Source organism: Chlamydotis macqueenii, chromosome 15 (genome assembly GCF_036417535.1).
Source record: "Chlamydotis macqueenii isolate bChlMac1 chromosome 15, bChlMac1.mat, whole genome shotgun sequence".
Lineage (NCBI taxonomy): Eukaryota > Metazoa > Chordata > Aves > Otidiformes > Otididae > Chlamydotis > Chlamydotis macqueenii.
In genome coordinates, this window is record NC_141570.1 from 2,865,216 (window position 1) to 2,886,947 (window position 21,732).

General features: G+C 42.0%; 1 protein-coding gene across 4 annotated transcripts in view; it reads right to left on the reverse strand.

Annotated features, from left to right (window-relative positions):
* EPN2 (epsin 2) overlaps positions 1–20,353 on the reverse strand; it is a 44,743-nt gene extending 24,390 nt beyond the window's left edge. For 3 of the 4 annotated variants that reach the window (XR_015260196.1, XM_086759620.1, XM_086759617.1), the window contains exon 1: positions 20,168–20,353. The gene's annotated coding sequence lies outside the window, so the exon portion shown is untranslated. Of the gene's footprint in view, positions 1–15,974; positions 16,096–20,167 lie in introns of those variants that run through there. The other variant, XM_086759619.1, reaches the window with a different exon arrangement.
* Positions 20,354–21,732: the final 1,379 nt, after the last annotated feature.

Consider the following 21,732-nt stretch of genomic DNA (forward strand, 5'->3'; position numbering starts at 1 on the left):
CTACCACTGATGTAGCAATGTGCGTACTGAGAGAATATGCAAACTTCCTAAAATTTAACTAAGCGATTTCTGAAACCTCAGGTAAGTTTAAAGCACACTCAGTTTCAGGGCAGAGATCTTGAACAGTGTTCTGCATTCAGCTGAGGTCTAGGGAGGAGAACTGAGCACCAGAAGGATGCACTCCAACTCAAGGCTGGCCTTTAATGTTAAGCAGATTAGAGGGGAATTATTTTTTTCCCCCAAATGCATTTACTTTGTGCATTTGACAACACTCATCAGATCCACAGTTTCTGCTCTGTACGTCTTTCGCATAGCACAGAAGAATTTTTAATTATATGAAAATGGAATTGTAAAACCAAAATGACTGGTAGGAAAACCCAAGGACAAGCTCTGGAGCTGGAAAGCTGTTTCAGTTATTTATCTAAGGTCACTGTTTCAATATTACTTGAGTACACCGGCAGATTTTGCTATTGCATTAACACAGAACAGTTTTTTATATTCATCACTTGCACTCAGCGCTGACTCTGTAACGGAACTTGCGACACTAAGAGATTGCACATCGAGGATGTCCTCTGAAAATGTTTCTCCAAACACTCAGAAGAAGCAACAGTATCACCTACAAAAGACACCGAGAGAAGAAAAGCACAGATTTCAAGCCTAACATTGTTAACATTCTTCAAAGTACTATGGTGCCATTTAGAACGAAAGCAGAATTAAGGGTCAACTTAGACCACGCACAGCTCTGTAATGATTTTTTTAGCATAAAGGCACACACCCTTCCTAGAAAACAAAAACAAAAAAAACACCCAAAAACTAAACACCTCCTCACAACACCTCCCCTTCCCCTTATTTAAGCTAAACCATTTCTTTTTGTAAATAAGGGCAAGTTCACAGACAAAGCTGAAAGAAGTTACCCAAGGAGGTGGCAGCATCTGGTAGAAAGATGGTCAAAAAGAACTAAAGGCAGGCTGCAGGCAGTAACTTCTTAAGCTGGTAAGACTGGAGCCAGCAGAGGATGGAAGTGCCAGACTAACCATGAACAACTATACTGATGATACGGACCCAAACCAGAAGAATGCAAACCCCCATAAGGGCTGAGCTTGTCACCCAACCAGAAAAGCAGAAAATAACATGAAAAATTGAAACCATGATCTCCTAAACCAGTTTGATAAAAAGTTCACCAAGTCCAACATCCTCAGACCCAAATCCTCATGTAAAGACTATATGAAAAGAACACATTCTCTTGCCTTATGTTATCAGCAGCTTAGACATCTCAGATGCAATCTGCGGTGGAGGCTCTGCCAGCTAGCAGTGAGCTCACTGTGTCTCTACCAACCTCTTTTTTTGAAGCCACTTGTATTTCCTGTTTCACCCTCAGCAAGTACGCAACAGCGGTGCAGTGACCACACTACACAAACAAGCACTTCAGCTTATTTTAAACTTGGACATTTATTCCCCCAGCTGTAGACAGGAGGTATGTTTCTAAAGAAAGAGCAAGTCAATGTCAGCTTCGTTACGTGTCTCATAATTTTATAGAAACTGCTCATCTCCTGAAATTCTATTTAGAAGCTGCTTGATCGTTCCAGACATCTATCCATACATCTATTACACTTCAATTTTTTGAGATATACGCAGTTCCAAGCACTCTACATTTCAGATTTGGCAATAACAAACGTTTATATCACAACATAGTTCTTTACTGCTTAGGATTTCCCATTCTTTATCAAATACCTCCCAAAAGTCTCTTTGCCTTTTGGTGGTTGTGCCCCTACTCACGCACATAAAACCACTGAGGTTATTTCACCTGCCTGTCAGCAGACCTCAGTCTTTCTCCCTTCCTTTCAATTCAAGATTCATTTCAAATCTGACTAATTTGGTTCACTTTGGCCACCTTATTATTTAGAAATGATCTGGAAAAGGGAGTATTTGCAAGATCTCTGGCAGGACGCTTCACTCCGAATAACCCTTCACTGTGAGAACCAACCATTCACTCCCAACCCCGTTTCCTGTCTTTTAACCCACTGTACATCTAAGAAAAACATTCTTGTCTTATGAGAGTTTGGTTTCTTTAAAGGTCAGGGATGAGAGGACTTATGAAAATATTTTTAAAATAAGTACACTATATAAGCAAAAGCCTCACCTGCCTGTACCTCTCCAACTAAAGAATAAAAGTTTTTTATTACTTGTTACTTCACAAGCTTTTGAAAAAAAATCATTTCAATACTACACATGATATTTGGAAGGGTAAATTTTATAGAACATGGGAACACCTACTAGTCCTAAGTAACACCTGCTTTGGCCAACAAAATAAATACCTGAAGTATTAATCATAATCACAACAGAAGCAGGCACAGGAACAATCAGGGTGCAATTTCACATGCCAGCCCAAGCTAATTGTAAGCCAGCACCAAACCCAGCGGCCTCCCAACCCTCCAACCACTTCTCCTTTCTCTCTCTTGCATCAAATCTAGCAATTACACAACAGCACAGTAAAACTAATCAACTTGAAGTCTCATAGAAAATTAGCTTTTTAGCAGTGGTTTGTTTTCTGGTGAATCGGCGAGCTGCTCAGGCTGCACAGCGACGGTCACAAGCTTTGCTGCGAGGTAGAATGTGAGAACAGTAAGAGCGATCCAACCCTGGCCTCACTTTTGAAGGAGCTGATTACACATAACATAAAGCTGCCAAGCTCCAAAAACCAGCACCAGAAAGAGAAGAGCCTTCATCCCTGCCCAACCGTACCACACAAACTAGGAACCCATGCACCTGGTTTCAGAGGAGAAACCAAATGAACAAAGGCAGGACCCACGGCCCTGCTGTGCTCTCCACGCAGGCTGTAGCTAAATGAAGAAAAACTATTTGTGGTTTTGCTCTAAAGGGCAGGCAAGAAGTAGAATAAAAATTAGAGCCTCACCAAGTGCAGAAAAGGTTTGGAGAAAACCCCGTATTTGGGAAACGCTTAGGTTTATGTTTAGGATTTATTAGTTAAATTACTAACAAAGCTCCAGCCCAAAAGCAAGTGAGCCTGGAGTGCACTCGTGCGCACGGGGCCCAATTTCTGGCAGCCCTGTTCCCCAGACTGGAAGCTTTGCTAGGGTGAAGCTTCTGAGTAAGGCTACTAGCAGAGAGTAAGTCTGGAGTACTGCTTCAGAAAAACAAATGTACAGCATATATCAAGAAGACAATTCATTGGATTAAGTGAAATGAGCATTTTTCACTCTTCCAGAAAATTAAAGGTTTTGCTCAAATGATTCTTTACCTTCTTTATCTTTGATTCATTAAAACAAACGCATTCAATGAGAATCATATCAATGTCTATATTTTCCTTTTCTTGATGGAAAGACATGTTTTCTAATGCTATTCTACTTTTAACTCACTAAAGACAGTTAACTCTGAACTTCATTTTAGTCTATTAAAACCACAAAGGATGACTGGGGTGGAAAGATGATGGATTTTTTAACTCCCCCTCCCAATCCAGTTGTACCAATGTTAGAGAGAACTATTTTGGCAGCAGCAGTAACTTCACTGAGAGCTCTGTATGCCTTTCAGCGTCTGCTTTACAAACGCTCTGCTTCTACACGCCGCAAAGGATGCATTTTCCTTTATCATTACAGGTTGTGGAACACTGTAACAGCCTATCTTATGGTTAAAGAGATCAAAAAGCCAAATATCCCTACTGCATAAAACTGAGAACAGTTTCTAATGCAAGATCAAATACTTACATAGAAAGTTCAGATTTTTTTTTTTCCAGAGACCTCAGTGAACTAACGTCTCACAACAAACCGCAAGGAAGCACAATGCACTTGCAAATTCAGCAAAAATCTGAGTTTGCATTTTTAACAGTACAGTTGCAAAGAAAGCAAAAATAAGACTCGTTGATTAAAGCTGCTGTTCCCTGCGAACAACAGGAAAAAAGGCTGTCGGCTTGAAGAGATGTCTTTAAAAGAGAAGGGAAGAGGGAGCTGTTACTCTTGTTCAGTTTAGGGGAGCCTTCCCTATTTTCTCTCCCCTGGTCCCTGCAAGCCATTTTCTCTGTTTTGTAAGTAGCCCGTCAAATTTAAATAGATAGAAAAGCAAACATACAATTCTGTATTTCCTACAGAAAGTAATTATTGACTGAACTTCTCAACTGCTCTCCCTCACAAGAGATTAAATTGAGTAAATCAACTCTACATGAGGAAACCATCTTTAATTTGCTAAGACTAACACAGAAACGAGGACAAGCCAATGAGTCCTTCATAAACTTAGTTCAAAGAAACAGCCACATAGATTCACCTACATGCAGGCTTTCAGCAGAATCCGTTCAGATCTCTGGAATGTAAAACTCAAACCAGGGTTTGTCTGCACTGATTAAACGCCCTTCAGATCAAGTCTGAAGGTAAATATATACATAGTCCAGCTAAGTATGGACCAGAAATAGATGAAAAGCCTTTAATATCAAGTGGGCAATAAAAAGTGAGAAAATTAATATTAAACACAAGAAGTTCACTAGAAAATTGCATAAAATGTTAATTAACAGTATTATAGACAACATGTGTAAGTTAGACATTTACTGTAAGTAATATAAAGTGAATTTCTCAAAACAGTTAATTCAGTCATTCTGTGATTTTAAGGCAGTCTCTACAGACATATTAATCTATGTAAAAATATCCCCCCTTTCATTAAATACATGGAAAGGTAACAACAAAGATTCATACTGCAACTACACAGAGAGATTTTTCCGATCATCGACAGAAAACGCACTCCAACAGCAGGTTCCCTTATTCAGTTCCCAGGACAGTCCTCAACAGCTGCGCTGGCAACCGGGAGACCAAACCGCTGCAACACTGGGCACAGGTGGGCTATCTCAGGCCAGCCGTGCCACCGAGCGCTCTGCTTTACGAACGCACATCCTCAGTGTTAAGGGATCCGACCAGTACCACCTGGGATACCGGCACCCCACTGTAATTTCAAAGGAACTTAAGTGAAATATGAAGCCTTCAAGAGCCTCTCCTACCCAATGCGTGCTGAAGCAGCTGTTATGAGAAGTTCCAACGTGTTACAAAGCCAAAGCGCGTGCCTTACCTCTGAGGTGTTTGTGTGAATACACACAAATAGCTAGAAATCTGCTCTGCTTGCTATCAGGGTGGAACGATAGGGGCAGGCAATCCTAAGGGACCTGTATTCCAGGATAAATCAGAGAACCCAGGGCCTGCAGAGTACTCCTTGCCAGTCTGCAAAGAATCAGGCTAAGAGGAAAGCATTGCCAGATGCTGACTAAGGAAGAAGTTCCCCCAGACAGACACTGACACCATACCTGTGCAGAGCAAAAAACACAAACACAACCTGAACAGTAACAGTAAGTCAGCTTCTATCTATGGAAAAAAAAAGTATTCCCATTGCCTGACACCGTAAATTCACATCCTAGTGTACAAATCCAAACCCGCTATGCTTTTAGAAAGCCTTATTTTCCACAAACAATAACCAGAAATCTTAGAAAAAAAAAATTAGAACAAGCCTTTATTTAAAATTCATGAATAGGAATATAATAATCCAGAAAAATATATATTTCTTGTACTGGATCCCACACTGCCAGAGAATTTTTCAAACTTTGTTAATTCTCTTTCACATTTTTTTTTTTGCCCCTATTCATAATTAATTCTTGCAAAACAACTGGATAACCAGAGGATCTCATTATACCGCCTATGGTATAATATCCTACTGCAATACAAACACTGTCTCCAAAACCAAACAGGAAGAGGGGCAACTGTACATTGTGGTCACTTGGAGAAGAGTACTGAGCGAAGCAGAGAAGCTTGGCACTATACATAGAAGCCAACAAGTATCACACTTACAAGCTCTCTCTCGCTATTGTACGGCAGAGAAAACAGCAATTCATGTGAATAAAACAGTAAAATGAAGACACTGAAATTACCATCAATGCCTTTCCTCAACCTTCAAAATTATTTAGGAAATGAGTTCCAAATACAGATTGGCAAATGGTTTGAAGAACAGGGTTAACTCCAGAAGAAAGGTTTGATTTCCATTTTTCACAGCTTAAATGCTTGTCTTCTTCCGTGTAATTTCTGAGAAGAGGAAATGGTACAAAATTAAAAGTTTTGGAAGCTTTCCACTCCCTTTTACAAATGAGAGAACAAGGTCAGCTTTCACAGACAGCAGGTGGCCAAATTATTTCTTTAAAGAGTTAATACTGAAACATAATTCTCTTTCAAATTTATGCATATTCATGAATCCGGAGGTTACATTCTACATTGATTTTACAGTCATGCCTCAGACTCACAGAGAAAAACTAACTCCAGCTTGTACAGCCGCTTTGCTGTAAAACAGATTTACACACACAAGTTTGCCTCAGTTTTTTCTATAACACCTTTCCCTACTACGTGTCTACTTCCATTACCACGGCAGTATTCGAGCTCAGCGGAGAGCTTAACTCATTACCCACAGAGTCTACAGAAAGGGGGGACAAGGAGCAGAAATCTAACTTTCACCTCGCAGACAAGAACACAGCAGCGTTACCTGGCCACTTTACTTTGGGACCCACGAAGTCAGCATTGCCGGTGTTTTGACATCTGCAACCCGTAACACAGCTGGAATTACTGAGAGTGTGGGAAGGGGACAGTCTCTGTAAGAGACCGCAAACGATCCAAATCCGCCCTACACTGGAGATCTAATTTTAGGATTACAAGCTTTGACAACATCTCTTTAAAAATAACACATTCCTCCTTCTATGGCTGGGTCAAGTGTCATCGACAGTACTACCTGCATTTTACGCAGCAGATCCCAGTTTATTTTTCACTGGTAATACAGCAAATACCACGTGTGTAATGAATAACAGAATATCGCAGAATTACAAAAGAGCATAAGGTCAAGTCATTACGCACTGAACCAGAAATTCTAAATGCAAATGAATCCAACACGGCAGTGACAATATCTACCTGAACTCTCAAAGGGAATTTGTTCTCTGGGGATTGCCTACTTGAATGAAAGCATTTCATACTTTATTGTCACAAATAGAGAAAAGGAAAAAATCACCCAATGTGTGCCTTAACAAAAAGGTAACAATCTGCAGTAAATTGAGTTTACCAGGTGTACTTGAGTAGCATTTTCAACTGAATTGAGGACAGTGGGAGACATTTCTCTCCTTCTGTATTTTCATTTTGCAAGGGAGGAAGATACTCGATATTCTTGCCAGAGGATGTGTCTTAGAATCTATCACTAATTAGAAAAGTCCAGCCTTGTCACTTAGGCTGCTTACTGGGTGACAGGAAACTGCCAAGGGGAAGCCATTATATCTTCTCTCCCAACAGCTCAGAGCCCTGACAGACCAGCTTGAACACAAGAGGAACTGGAAATACTACACCGAAAAGCCTGCAAGACCACAAAATACTAGCTACTTCTTTAACCCATAGGGTATTCTCATACAATTGCAATTTTTAAAATTCAAACCTGAAGAGAATTGCTGTATTCGTATAGATCTCTGCTCATTTATCAGACTTGGTATTTCGGGAAGGTACCTGCTACTTACAGTTACCCAATGATTTCGTTAACTAAATCCAGTTTGCACTTCATTATTATGAAGCAGATGTCACCATGAGCAGTTTCTCCTATCCACCTACACACCGCAGACACGCAGCCACATTAATAAACTCAGTAGGCCAAAGGCAAATGCTCATCATGACGAAGATTATTGGAAAAAAAAAAACAAAACAATCTAACTTTCCCTGTTACTACTGCAGAAGCTGCGAGACTAATTAATACTTTTACTTTACGACATTAATTTCCAATGAAAAGGATTGTTCAAGGAATAGTGTAAGATCTGCAAAGCCATATCTGTCCATACATGCAAAACGCTACTACTTTCTTCAGTTAAAACTGCTAGGTGTACTGGCTGCTAGCATAAACCACCAGCCTGCAAAGAAAATGGAGACTGATTTAATATCCCATTCATCAACGCATAAAACTTCAAGTGTCATCCCTCACAGCCACCGCACTTGCACACTCATCTTGAAAAGCCAACACACGGTCTTAGTTCAACTATCTTAACTGGTAAAAATTAGCATAAGGTTACTTTAACCCTCAAAAATCAAGCTACGTGCAGTTGTAATAAGTTGCTATAAAATTCTGAAGCAGGAAACATACCCTGAAGTCCTCTCCGCACCCCGCTGGAGGAACGTTCTGGCCAAACACTGGGGTTTTACACCAGACTTTACTCTTCAGCAGTCAGTCTCAGAGAGGAACTGAGGATGTGGCTTCACCTTACATTTTATTCTCAGCTTGCTGAGGGCTGCTACTGAAGGCAGCAGCATCCTGCTCCTACCTGCTCTGCCGTCGCATGCCACCTCCCTGCCCCTCACGCCAGATCTCAAGATAGAATCAGTTCAGTGAGCTGATCTGACAAACCGGGGGAGGCGAGGGGGAGATGGATAGCCGGAGTTTCTGACAGATCAGGTCACCAAACCAATTAATCCCAAGGTCACTCTAATTACTTTATAGTACACCACAAATAAGGGAAGGAACATTCATTTCAACAGTAATCTACAGTTACATTTCACGAGGCAAAATGTAAAGCTGCACCTTGAAAGGTCAAATTGCTGGTAAAGTTAAAGTCAACGGTTTAGACTGGGGCTTGCCTTCAGCAGGTAACAGTGCGAGAACCGTGAACAGCGGGCTTTCTGGGAAACTGCCTGTTACTATCCAGCTGCAAGTAACAGTAAGACTCACATTCACCGTGTTTCATGTAGAAGACAGCCACAGAAAAGAAGAAAATTCAGTTCTCTACTCTTTCAAAATTAGCTAATATCTTAAAATCTTGGCCCCGCCCTTTTTATGAGCTGACTTTAGCCATCTGTCCTGCAAGGTTTGCTCTTCAGCTTTCCCTCTTATTCCTCCGTATCTTCATCTTTTCATACTGCACACTCCATAGAGTTTCCAAAATCTTTTCGAAACAACCCTATCTCTTTTCTCTCTTCCTAAAAGAGCATTTTTATGTATCTAGCATCCCCATCTCAGCAGGAAAAGCGATTCCAGCCAAAGGAGCTCTGCCAGGCAGAGAGTCTGTGCAGCCAGAGAAGGCGCAATCATCCTGCCATCAGCAGCCTGGATTTAGACTGGGTCATGCTTACCATGAAACATCACTCAAAAATATTGCTAGTCACTTTGGCCTACCGCTGTGCTGCCTCCGTTCCTGATTTTGAGCTATATTCTTAAATTCATCTTTGATGGAAGTGAATCACTAAAAGACCAAGAAAAAAAAAATAAATATATATATACAAATTTTTCACCATTATGCTATTTAAAGCTTTCCAACCTTTCCAGTTCCTTCATTCAGGCACTAACAAGAATCATCGCTATTCACAGATGCAAAGATTTCATATTATCTTGGTTCACTATTATTTTGTTGATTTCTGTGGAATTCGGAAAAAAAAAAATTGTCTTGAAGATGTCAGTGAATCCCACATTCTCCCATGCACATATACTGAATTTTTCAGCTGTCATCGTAACAATTCCTCAAGTTTTACGAATCAATCCTTCAGTAGCAATATTCTACCTATCTACTCTTATCTAGTCTGGATATTTAGACAGAAAATTATTTGAGTGGGAGTTAGCGTGTTCTTCTCAAAGAGGATGACAAAGACTTGTTACTAAAAAGCATCTGTGCCTGTTCCATTATTAAAGGTCATTTTCTTCCAGTCGGCTCTTGCAGAGAACATGTTATACCCTCTTAGCTGCGATACTCTGCAACCAGCAACGCCATACACGTCCTCGGGACTCCACATACCCTGCGAGGAGTCCAAACATAGAAGACAATACCTACCACGTGTAATCCAAAACTCAAGCCTCTGATATTTCTGAAGCAGCTGAGTATAGCTTGAGACATGTAAAAAAAAAAAAAAATGCAAATAAATCCCCTGTGTATTACTACTTCTATCTGTACCTCCCACAGCTGCCTGGTATCCCTGTGCTGTTGATTATTCTTTCAACCACTGTTTTAATGCAAGTCATTAAAAACATTCTGTCTTTAGATTTATAAACAGAACAAAAAGCAACTGAAACTCACCCACTCCATTTTCTAATCTTTTTTTTCCAAGAGCATTCCATCTAGTCCAAATGCACAGAAGAAATTCTAGCCCATTAACATCCATCAGCTAACAGAAGGGTAATGAATTCATCAATATTGCTAAAACGCGTGGGTGCAGTATCATGCTGAATCATTTAGTAACTACATTTGCAGCAAGAGCTCAAACAACTCGCCTTACACTGTCAGCAACGATCTTCCTGAAGGAGGAAAAATGAATGTATTAAGATCACCCTCAATTTTGTTATCCCTCTTGACGAGGTTGGTAGTGTCTCTACACACCAGTGTTTCCATGCCAATCAAATCCTGTTTGATGTTGCGCCCCTCTGGACATCAGCTTCGTTAGCCAAGCCACCTGCACACTTGCAAGAAGTTTTCATTGCTCATTTTTCTGAAAATGACATAAGGACCTGGCTTTTGTCTGCTTGTTGATGTCTGGGTCAAATATATTGTTCCCTCAACACCAGGCTACTGCAATTGTTACACGTATGATTTTTTTTCTTTGTTATCTGTTTACAAAGCTATGGATGGACCACCTTCTTCCTCCAGCAAGAAGTCTTCCTAACAGCTGTAAGTTCTAAAAGCTACCAAAATCAGTTAGTCTCAAGAAAAATACATGATGGACTAACATGAAGGTGTAACTAACAAAAAAAGCCCAGACCTGTGGCTGGGGCCACAGGCAGAGTATCACAGGGTAAAAGGGGAGGGAAGAAACCACATTATGGGGTACAACAGTATTAAGTTACTGTTCTCATAACAGCAGAAGAAAAAGGTATTTATTCTTTAAAGAAAAAAAAAAAACCAGACTTTGTAATATAAAGAAACAAAATTATCTCCAAAGTGTAAATTAGAAACTACGTTGCTTGTTTTGCCTTGTCCAGGTATGCCAAGTCTGGTCTTCTCTGCTTCACTGCAGGTTTTAAAGTTGTAGTAAGCATATTATACTTTTGTTTACACTTTCAGTTATAATAGTATCTACCCTAATTAAGTCCAAGAATAAAAAAGTTTTTGTTAAGGTAGCCTTTATAAACGAAGTACAATTAATTCAGCTCTCAATACCTTAGCTCCCTTAACATAGATAATGTCTCAGAATACATACACTCACACATGTGTCTACATATCCTTAACTCCCACGGCTTAATTCAATTAATACTATTAAATCTTTAATGCTTAGCTTCAAAGGCTTTTTAAATTTTTAATAGCTCTTATAGGTTAGCATGAGTGTTTTAAGTCTTTCTACTATATTTTAAATAAACTCCTCTTCTCTTTCCACTTTGATGTTTGCCTTTCTGACAACCCTATACTCTGTGAAGCTGCTGGAACTTTGTTTTCTGTGAAACGATGACATTACAAACTCAAAAAGATATGTTAATCACTGAGCTGTAATCAGGGATTTTTTTTTTCCCCCTCTCACTTGCCCTCTGGGCTGGGAGTTGGCAACAGAACCGCTTTAATCAAAACAGGGTACAAACCCATGAGGAGAGAGGATGACACCGGGAGGGAGGGGGCTCTTATTTGCATCTGTTTAGCATGTAAGCAGCAGGCAGGGCTTAATTGTCTTTTATTCTGGTTTCCCATGAAAGGAGACAACGCAAAAGTCACCATATTTTATTAAAATAGTTAAAATAGGAGTTTTGACAAAAGACTAGTTCAGCTTGATAGAAGCACAAGCCTCGTGGCGTATAAAGACACATCCTTTTCACACATTTGATAGGCACTCAGTGTGCGTTTAACTGTACAGCTTTGCCTGTACCAATAGCATTACCAGTACAGATGTGACCAGCTAAAGCTCCAGTTCCTAGAGCCACGCATCCGCACAGACATGCACACGCAGTTTACCAGCTCTGACACCTGGTAAAAGTTCCACTGTGAACACTCTGGGCGAATACTACGGCAACTCACGCCAGCACATTCCTCCCCTTCTCTTACTCTCACTACCTCAAGACCCCCATCCAACTTCCACTGCTCAATTGCTAAACTTTGAATTTGTGAGACAAAAGAGAAGTTTTGATGGCATGGTTCAGGGCTTTCTATAAAGCACAAACTAAAAAAAAAACCAGAAAAAAATCCAAACAAGCACAGACTTTCCTCCTCCTTCAAAGTTTATTCTTCTTCTGAATAAGAAAAAGAAATCCCTTCTTAAAATAAAACTACAAATTTGCATTTCTAGGGACAGGAAAAGGCACTATAGTATTATATGTTATATGCACTACGGAAGCTGATCCCCCCCCCTAAAAAATAGAGAAGATTAAAAATCTGGCTCTGTCCCAAGGCATTCAGATACAATTTTGTTCCGGCACGTACATAACAAAAATATTTCTGCATTCTGGAGGTTCAAGCATGTTTCTTGCATTTACACCTGGAAAGCTAACAGCACTAAAAAACAACATGCCATGTTCAGCACTGACTCTAAGCGAATGACCAGTCCTAGATCAACAGATCCCCCACACAAAGTGAAGAACGTGCTTACATACTTCTCTTTATCTAGACCAGAAACTGCGGAACAGAAAACCCCTCAGAAAGCATATTAAACCAGTATAACGAAGACAGCCTATAAAACTATCCTGCTGTTCTTCGCCTCTTCAACGTTTCAGCAGCCTGCTACATAAGCAGAGAGCTCCCACCACGCAGAGCGCTCCCCGGTATTACACATCTTCAGTCATGTAATGTTCTGTCTTTTAAAGTCGAATTAAACACTCTCGGAGGCATCATATGTTCATGTTATTGTGAAATTAAATATACACAGACACTATCAGTTGGCAGATAGACACCAAAATGTCAATTACGCTATTCAGTGTGCTTAAACCAGCAGGCTAGGCAAAAGGAGATTAGTCACTAGGTAGTCAAACGTAAAAAAAAGCCAGACATTTCAGTCTGTCTCAGTGTTTCACAAAGGGGTCAGCGATTTGTAAATTTTTAAATGCAGTATTTAAGCAGTTTTGCAGACTAAAAAAACTCTCACATCCTTTGATGATATACCTCAGTGCTTCCCTGGAATAGGACAGTTTAAAAGTGAGTTTGCTGTCACACAAGCTTTTATACTTCAGCTTCTCTAAAATTTAAGAATTCTGAAAGCCAAGTAAAACCAACTATAAACATTCCTGTATTTTACTTCCTTATTAAATTTTCCCAAGAGAAATAGTAAATACATAAATACAAATAGCTATCAGAGAAGCCACCCAGGCACCAATGCTTTAAAATCTTCAGAAAGCAGTTGCTTTGCTGAAAAAGTTTAAAAACCATGGGCTGCATAACTACAGTCCGGTGCAATGACAGTCTTCCTATTCTTCTAAGTAGCACGTAGAAGCTTCTGCTGTAAAAATATACATAAGAAAGTTGTAGTGATTCTCAAAAACTACAATATTAAATACTGATTTCTGATCTGTATTTGCATACTTCTAAGAAGAAAAGTACTCCGTGTCACCCATGCTATTTATCTACAAACATTCCAACAGAGGCTTTATCTTTACTTGCTGAGAAACACTCTCCCAAATTGGTAGACAAAGTTTAACTTAATGAACTCTGCTCAACAACAGCAGCAAAAAAAAATAGTAACACTTCTCATCAGGAATAAGCATTCCAAGCCTCTAAAAAAAAAAAAAAAAGTAAAAAAAAAAAAAAAAATAAAAAAATCACTGCAAGCAGCATAGTATTACAAGAAGCAATCATAATACCGTGCAATAAGCCAGTACGGTCTCAGAAGGCAAATATTTCACTAGATAACAGAACAGATGTGAGTCTTACGCTTTCAAATGGTCATTCTAGAAAGAGGTTTTTATCAAATTATGAAATATCTAGGCAGGGGCATTTTAAAGATCCACCAGATCTTCCCTGGATCTGAATATGGTTGGCAATGCACAATTCAGATCCCTCTCTAAACAGACATTACTAGTCACACTCCAGCAATGTCACAAAAAGGTAGGGTGTTTCATTGATTAATTAGCTAACTGAATAATTAAAACAATTAAAGTTCTGTTTTTCAAATAATAATCGAAGTGCTTTCCTTTACATATACCACATGACAGAGTACATTCTGCTTGACCATCCATCAGAGAATAGGCAGGCATCTTACAACAGTTCTATTTAGAACTGACTGATAAGGATTAATTAATGATCTTAAATTCTGGCTGGTTTCATAGGGTTAGATCAAACATCTACGCCATACTGCTGTTGTCACAAGCCTCATCCCTGTCCAAAGAGAGCTGAAAGTTAGTAGAAAGGCAGCTGCAGCGGCAATTGGGTCAACGGATTTGGCTGAAGAAATCCTCGCTACTAAAAGAAAAAAAAATAAATAAATAAAAATCAGGAGAATGACAAAACTAAAATGCTGCTTGGGGCCTGTTCACCCAGTTAGAAATACACAACTAGCCACTTCAGAACAGATTTCCTACCTACAAGGAAACATGTTTGAGGGAGTTTTTCATGCCTGTCTCAGGGGAGGAAGTTACCTCGAAAAAAAAGACTTGGTTTTGCCATTCCCTAAGGAATATTAGAGCTGTATATATCCGTTATTTTAATGGGTTTTGTCCGTGAGGTCCTATTCGTGAACGGTACAACCCTTACACCAGTGAGCAATTACGCATGATTAGTCCCAGCAAAGTCAGAAGAACTTTTGAGAAAGAAATCGCTTGCCAACCTAAGGGTTGCACAATCAGGAAAAAAAAAAAATTACAACAAAAACATGGAGGGGGATAAATTGCATCTGACAAAAACTACAATCAAGAAATGGCTAGTGACAGATTGTTATTTAAGTACAAGGAAGTGATTTAAACAGTCAGGAGCAGTTGTAATAAGATTATACGATTCTCTGCTAAGATTCTTAAAATGTCTTTGTTCTAGCAAAGCTATGAAAAGACCATTGCCCTTGTAAAGGTTCAGAAACTACTAAATTGATGTTAAGTCTAGAAATTAATATGATCTCAAAGTGAGCAACTAAAAAAAAAAACCATAAAAGAACATCCCTGACATCACTGGCACCTTTGTCGCCCATGCTGACATTTTTAACTAGCGTGAGTACAACGTATATTGCGGCATTTCTCGGTGGCAAAACTCACCCGAAGCGAGCAAACCCCACACACAGAAGTAAAGAGCTCACTCTGCTTGGCTTTCTGCTTTTAAATAATGAAAACTAGCGTTTTGATTTTAGAAGACATTATGTAAGCAACGTCATCAGAACTGCAGGAAAGTCTCTCTAGGGTTATACTGCAGGGAGATTAAATCAACGTCTGGCTGTGGAGTATCTCTAGAGGAACAGAAGTGGCATCTTAGCCATGACCCTCAGACCCCACCATCTATCTCTAAGTAGTCACTTTAGAACGACGGGCCCCAAAATTAGCCATAACTACTGCTGTACTCAAAAACAAACAAGGCAAGCAAGTCTTCTGGTTTCTATCTTGAAGGACAGACATAAAACATCTCTAGGTAAGGAGTCTGACATGGTTTTAAACTAATAAGCAGCTCTGAACTTTCAAAAAAAAAAATTATTACTTAATTTGTGAAAGTATTGTTCACTGAGTGCTGCACTATAAGCATAAAAGAGCAAATGATTCACGGATTGTATTTTACTGCAAGAGATAAGAACAGAAATTTCCACTGAAAAAGAACATCCACCAAAACATTGGGTCTAAAGGTGATGAAACCCAAGTCACAGGAAACACGAACATGACCTGACCAGAGAGAGAAACCAGGGCTGCTATTCAAATAAGCGCTAAAACAGATGTATACAAGTGTAAAGTACAAGGTAATTATGAGGGCAAGAAAGTAGGAGCAGATAGAAAGAAGTCTAAAAGACAAATGTCTACAGAAGCAGATTGCATTCAGGCGTTCTCCTGCCTGGGTCACCCTCCAAAACTGTTCTGCTTCCCATGCCTTGTACATTTAGTATTTATTATACACTTACGTGACAGAAGACTCAGCAACTGTAGACAACATCAATAAAACAGCACTTGGAGGAAAGACAGGAGCAGTCAACAATGTGGAAGAAAACTGCAGAGGTCTCATGCAAAAAAAAATTCAACTAATTACTTTAGGTAGCTCAGGGAGCCCTACTCCTAACTATGGAAGAATTATTACTTGAAAACAAATTCTATGCATCAGGATAACGAAACATACTGACTCTGAGATTCTTCAGAACTTTACCCAGCCACCTCCACATAAACTTAGATAAGGGGAGCCTTCAACGCGGAGATGTAGCCAGCTCTGGGCTGGGACTGGTTTTACCCAGCCAAACTGCTAGGGCTAGCTTGCACTCACGCCGCCAGTGGGGACCTGCTTGCGCCGAGCTGTCCCCTGCGGTGTACTCGTGTTTCTCCACCTGGAAAGAGCTGGCTTTTGCAAGTCGGCATGCGAGCCAAGGCACAGGCAGTGTGAACAGACCAAATCTGACCTTGAACGCAAGCTCCAGGCACTAGTGAGAGGCATTTATGTTAACAGCCCTTGGTGACATGAAAACAGATATACACGCTATTAACAATTAACACACTACAGGGCATTGGTTCTGAGATCAATTTTTAAGCTCAATTTTTGTAACAATACCAAAAACAAACAAACAAAACTGAGCTGAAAATTATCTGTACAGAAGAAAAGTATTTAACTAAGCACAGTGATTCAAAGTAATACTTACATACAAAAATGTACAACAGTGAATTACAAACCAAATTCTGCTGAACACCTGCAGTTGCTAGTGACATTGCAACCAGAAAACACAGAATTTTCTAATCAGTATAATCATTCATACAAACTTCACTATTAGATATTAACAAGCATTTAACTTCTTGGGGTAGCTCTGAACACATATACTACAGTTCGAAGGAACTCAATCTCCATAATTTAGGCTACCCTCTCCTTAAAAACTGCCTACAACCTCTAGCTACCTACAAAACAGACCCTAGAACCGTCTGATCCAACCATCCTGCCTTTTATCAATAGCTTGGAGCATTATCATAAAATCAATCAAATCCCAAATTTGAAAACCAAAGACAAAACTGTTACTTGCAAAATTATAAATAAGCAACAGCAGCTTTTCTACAGCTTTCTACCTTCTGCACCACTCAATGAGAGGCTCAACTGCAACCGCCACCTAGTTCTAGATTCATCCTGAAGCTTACGGTCTCCAAATTCACTTATTCTGGCACGCAAGCATCCTAAATGTCGTTCCCCGCACAGAACAGGAAAGCAATGCTGTAAATAAATAAACAAACTGATTAATTCTGGGACTTTTTATAGTCTACCACTCAGCACATACCAGTATGTACCAAACTGAAGTACACCAATGCTGGCAGACCTACAATCAGACACAACAGGTTTCATTTCAGAGGACAGTATAGATGTTGTTCTCCTCTACGGTGTCTCATGCCTTCTTAATGAGCAGCCAGGCTACTGAAATACACAACAAAACCCGCTGTTCTTTGAAGCACTTAAGACAGCAGGATACCAGTACGTTTCGATACCTTCCCTGCGCAGATCAGAGCAAGGCAAAGTGGAAAAAGAACATTACAGACATTCATACAAACCGGGTATCTTTCATTTTCTATTAGCAAGATCCCAAGAGACAGTTTAGTGCTCTGCAAATATGGCACTGGAAGGCTGGAAAGTTGCTTCCTGAGTACCAGTCATTAAATAAAGATTTTTAGAGTAATTTATATTCTTGTAGATCAGGTAAAACTGATAGCCATTTCCTTATCCTACGCGTGAGACCTAAGAAAAGCAAGATCGTGAATATCGTAACTACTCTGTAATGTATTTCTCCTAAAACAGATTATCATTTAATGATTTCTCTCTGAAAAAAAAAGGAAATTAAACCTACAAAAATAAAACACCAATTTCTGTATCAGGAAAGACTATCAGTGTTTTTATGAAGTAACAAATTAGGCCTTTGGCATTTCACAGCAGTGATCCAAGATGCGAGGCTTCTTAAAAGCTCCAAGTTTTAAAGCAATCAAATGGCTGACAGCTGGAACAAAATTAGCATGATTAACCAGTTATGTAAATAATGATGCGGCCAGTACAAGCTGAATTCATTTATGCTCATTGCATTACACAGCACTGCTTGCACTGGACATCAGATGTTTGTCAACGACTCATTTAAAATGACCGTAGGAATAATGGACATGGAAAACAACATGAACACTCCCATCCAGGCTACCCGACAGCCAGGGCTCAGACGTCTCCTCTCCTACCAGGACAGGACCACCGGGCAACTCGCAGATAGGACCTTCCTTGCCCAAATACTATCCAACACTACTTAGGTCCCACCTAGGGAACAGCTCAGTTATTTTTTTCAAAAGGGAGAGGCCCATCCTGTTAGTATCTCATTTCTTAAAGGCAGATACTAGTTTTCATTTGTCAGCACGTGTAATAGCCAAGCTACCGCGTGGGAGAATCATCACCGCACCGGGATGATGTCACGCAGTTACTTTATGGCATCAAGGAAGTTACAATCTGCATCCGTAAGTCAAACTTCCTGAAACGTAACTTGCAGTCAATTCGGCCTTATCAGAATTCATCTGCAGGAATGCATACTCACAGTTAATTTGTACTGGATAATTTTCGATAACACAGTTAAATATTTAACATATGGAAGATTATCTCTGAAGCTCTAGCTAGCCAGTTTACCATTACCTTGAGTTTATAAAAGAAAATCTATCAGAAGTTTGGATTCTTCACAATAAAACACTATATAGGAGTTTGTTTGAAAATAACGTACCTGAGAACCAGCCAAGACAAACATATTTAGAAGTACCTCTTAAACAGGCTGTTATTTCGCTAAAGATACAATTACAGTATATTTTTTATCAAAAGTCATTCCGACATCCCAGATTTTACACCCTAACAATCCAATTTTCTATGGCCTTGTCTCACGCAAAACACAGCAACACCCTGGAATTATGCAAGAGTTCCATATTACCATAGAACATGTATTTCAGTGGAGAGAAAAATAAATCTTAATCCTGCGGCCCGATTTGCATTTCAAACTCCTGAAGTCAGCCTCTACAGCCCGTAACATCTGCAACACACCTTAACAACCTGAACAAGTATTTTAGGCCTCCGGTTGAAAATGTGTGTATGTGTGTATAATTCAGGGTATTTTCTTGGTAATGAAGAAAAAAACATCTCCAATTCATGTGGATTTTAAATGCAGCTTAGCTTTTCAGATCAGCAATGATGCCACACTTGAGAAGGGGAAGGTGGGAAGCATTGCGTACCCTTGGACAAATAAAACTGAGACCAAACATTATCAATATGCCTTACGGCTTCAAAATAGGGAATTTCCATTGTGGGTAGCCTGTGGTAATTCTTGTTTCAATACGCTTCACAAAAACAATAATGCTTAATATAACACAGCACACTGACTACCCAAGGCCAATGCGTAGCATTCAAAGGTACTGCAGGCAAAGACAGGAAAAAAAAAATCATATATATATATATATATATACAAAAATAAAAGCACTGCTATACATCTTCCAAACTGACTATAAGACTGGGGAAGGAAAAAAAAAAAAAAAAAAGGGGAAGAAAGAAATCCCACCCCACGACGACTAAGGTTACTAAGGCAGAGGCGAGGCCAGGGACACCGCGGCCGGGCAGCCCCCCCGCCCTCTCCCCGCAGCCCCGGTGGCTCCCGGGGAGGCGGCCGGCTCGGGAAGGCAGGCCCGAACTTTCGGCCCTGAGCAGGCCGGAGCCCGCACCCCGAGAAGCGAAGGGCCGGGAGCGATCGTGTCGTCCTCCGCCCCGGCAACACCGGCGCCCTCCCCGCTCTCCCGGCCCCGCCGCCGGGCTGCCATGATGGGCAGGAACCGTTTGCTTGCCCACCCCGCGGAGACAACAAAGGCCACCCCGGTTCCCCGCCGGGGCTGCCCCACCGTCCCCGCCCCACCTGCCCCGGCCCCGCGGCCCTCAGCCCCGCAACCTCCCGGCGGGCCCGCTCCCTCCCAACGGGGAGGCCCCGGCGAGGAAGCGGGGATGGGGGGGGGGGGGCCTTCCCGCGCCCACCCCGCACCCCGCTGCTGAGGGGAAAGGCGGGGGGGGAGCCTCTTCCGCCGCCACCGCCGCCCGCCCGTCCCGCCCCGAGCACCCCGCAGCTCCCGGACTGACCTGGCGGAGGGTGCGGGAGGAGCGGGGAAGGAGGCGCGGAAGGGGGTGTCCCGCTGCCCGGCCGCCGCTGCCTCTGGCTGGCTTTGACACCCACACGCACCATCCAACATGGCGGCGGCCGGGGCGGGGGGAAAGGAGGCGGAACCGGCGGCCGCGCGCGCGCCCCCGAGGCGCGCGGCCCCGGCCCGGGCGCGGCGAGGCGAAGCGAAGGGCGGGGGCGGGGGGAGAGACACGGAACGGAGGCCTCGGCCTCCGGCTCCGCCCGGGCGGCGCTGCCCGTCCCCTCCCTCCCTCCCTGCGGCCATGGCGGGCGCTGCCGGGTGTCCCCGCAGCCAGGCCCGCCGCCCCCCCGGCCCTCCCGCCCGAGGAGGGTTAGGGCAGGCGCCAGTGAGGGACAAGCCAGGATCAGCCACCGGGCCGGGCCCCGGCTCCTTCTCGGGCCCCTGGCCGCCTGTGATGGAAGGGAAACGCTTGGGAAGCCCTCTCCTCACTCTGGTCTCCAAGGGGAAACCGATTTCGGGTCTCTTTTTTTTCTTTGCGGGAGGGAGAGGGGATCCCCCCAAAAAGCAGGGCCACAGGTGAGTTTCCAGGCCCCAAAGCGGCTCCCGTTGCCTCGCACAGCGCTGTCGCTGCAGCTTTATCCCTCCTGCCAAAGACACCAGTGCAAAAATAACAATTTAGGGACTTGGGGACATTTTGGGATGGTGGGAAGGAGATTTCTGGTCACCACACTTGGTGATCAGAAAGGGGAGCTCGGTGGAGACACCGGCACAAGGAGCTGGGCAGCCCGGGTGGGTTGGAGCGCACATCCTTCCCCTCGGGATAATGACTAAACCCGCGTCCGGGACCGCGGGTTGGAGGAGGTGAGTGGTCTCATTGTAGTTCTCCCTGAATATATTTTGTTCCCATCGTAAAACCGGGAGACAATTCAAGGAAACAGGACATGGCCATTTGGGAGACCGTCAGGGCTGGTGCAGGTCAGGGGAAAAGCTGGCTCGCAGGACTCCACTCGTGTTACAGCTGGCTCCGGGCAGTGCTACCGGTCATTTAAAACCCAAATTCCTGAGGAATCTTGCCTTACTAAAGCATTAAAAAAAAACCCCAAAGGAAACTCAGAGCAAAATCCAGTTGATAAAGTATTGCTTTTCAAGTGGAAGGAAGGTCAGGCCGAGCACTACAAACTTACAGCCTGGGCCTTTCACCCGTGGAGTCGGTGGCAAAATTCCCGCTGACCTCAATAGGAGAGGGATTGAGGTTTAAATACAGAGGAACGGGGACTGCAGTGAAACACCGAGTAAGCTGCATTAAAAGCAACTTGTTTAGAAATGCTGCAAGTTCAAATGCTTTGAATACCATCTGGTAGCTGGGAAGCCAAGTCTTGTGGAGCTCGCTGCGATGCTGGCTTAGCTGTTAACCTCGAGCTAGGCAGAATTAAATTCTGGGTGGAAAAAAAATAAAGGATCAGCCTACATCTGACACTATCAGCAGGAGCTGAAAGAATACTTCCCTTTTTTCTGCTTTAGAAGAAAACAGCAATGATGGAAACCCAATGTTTCTCTGCGCAT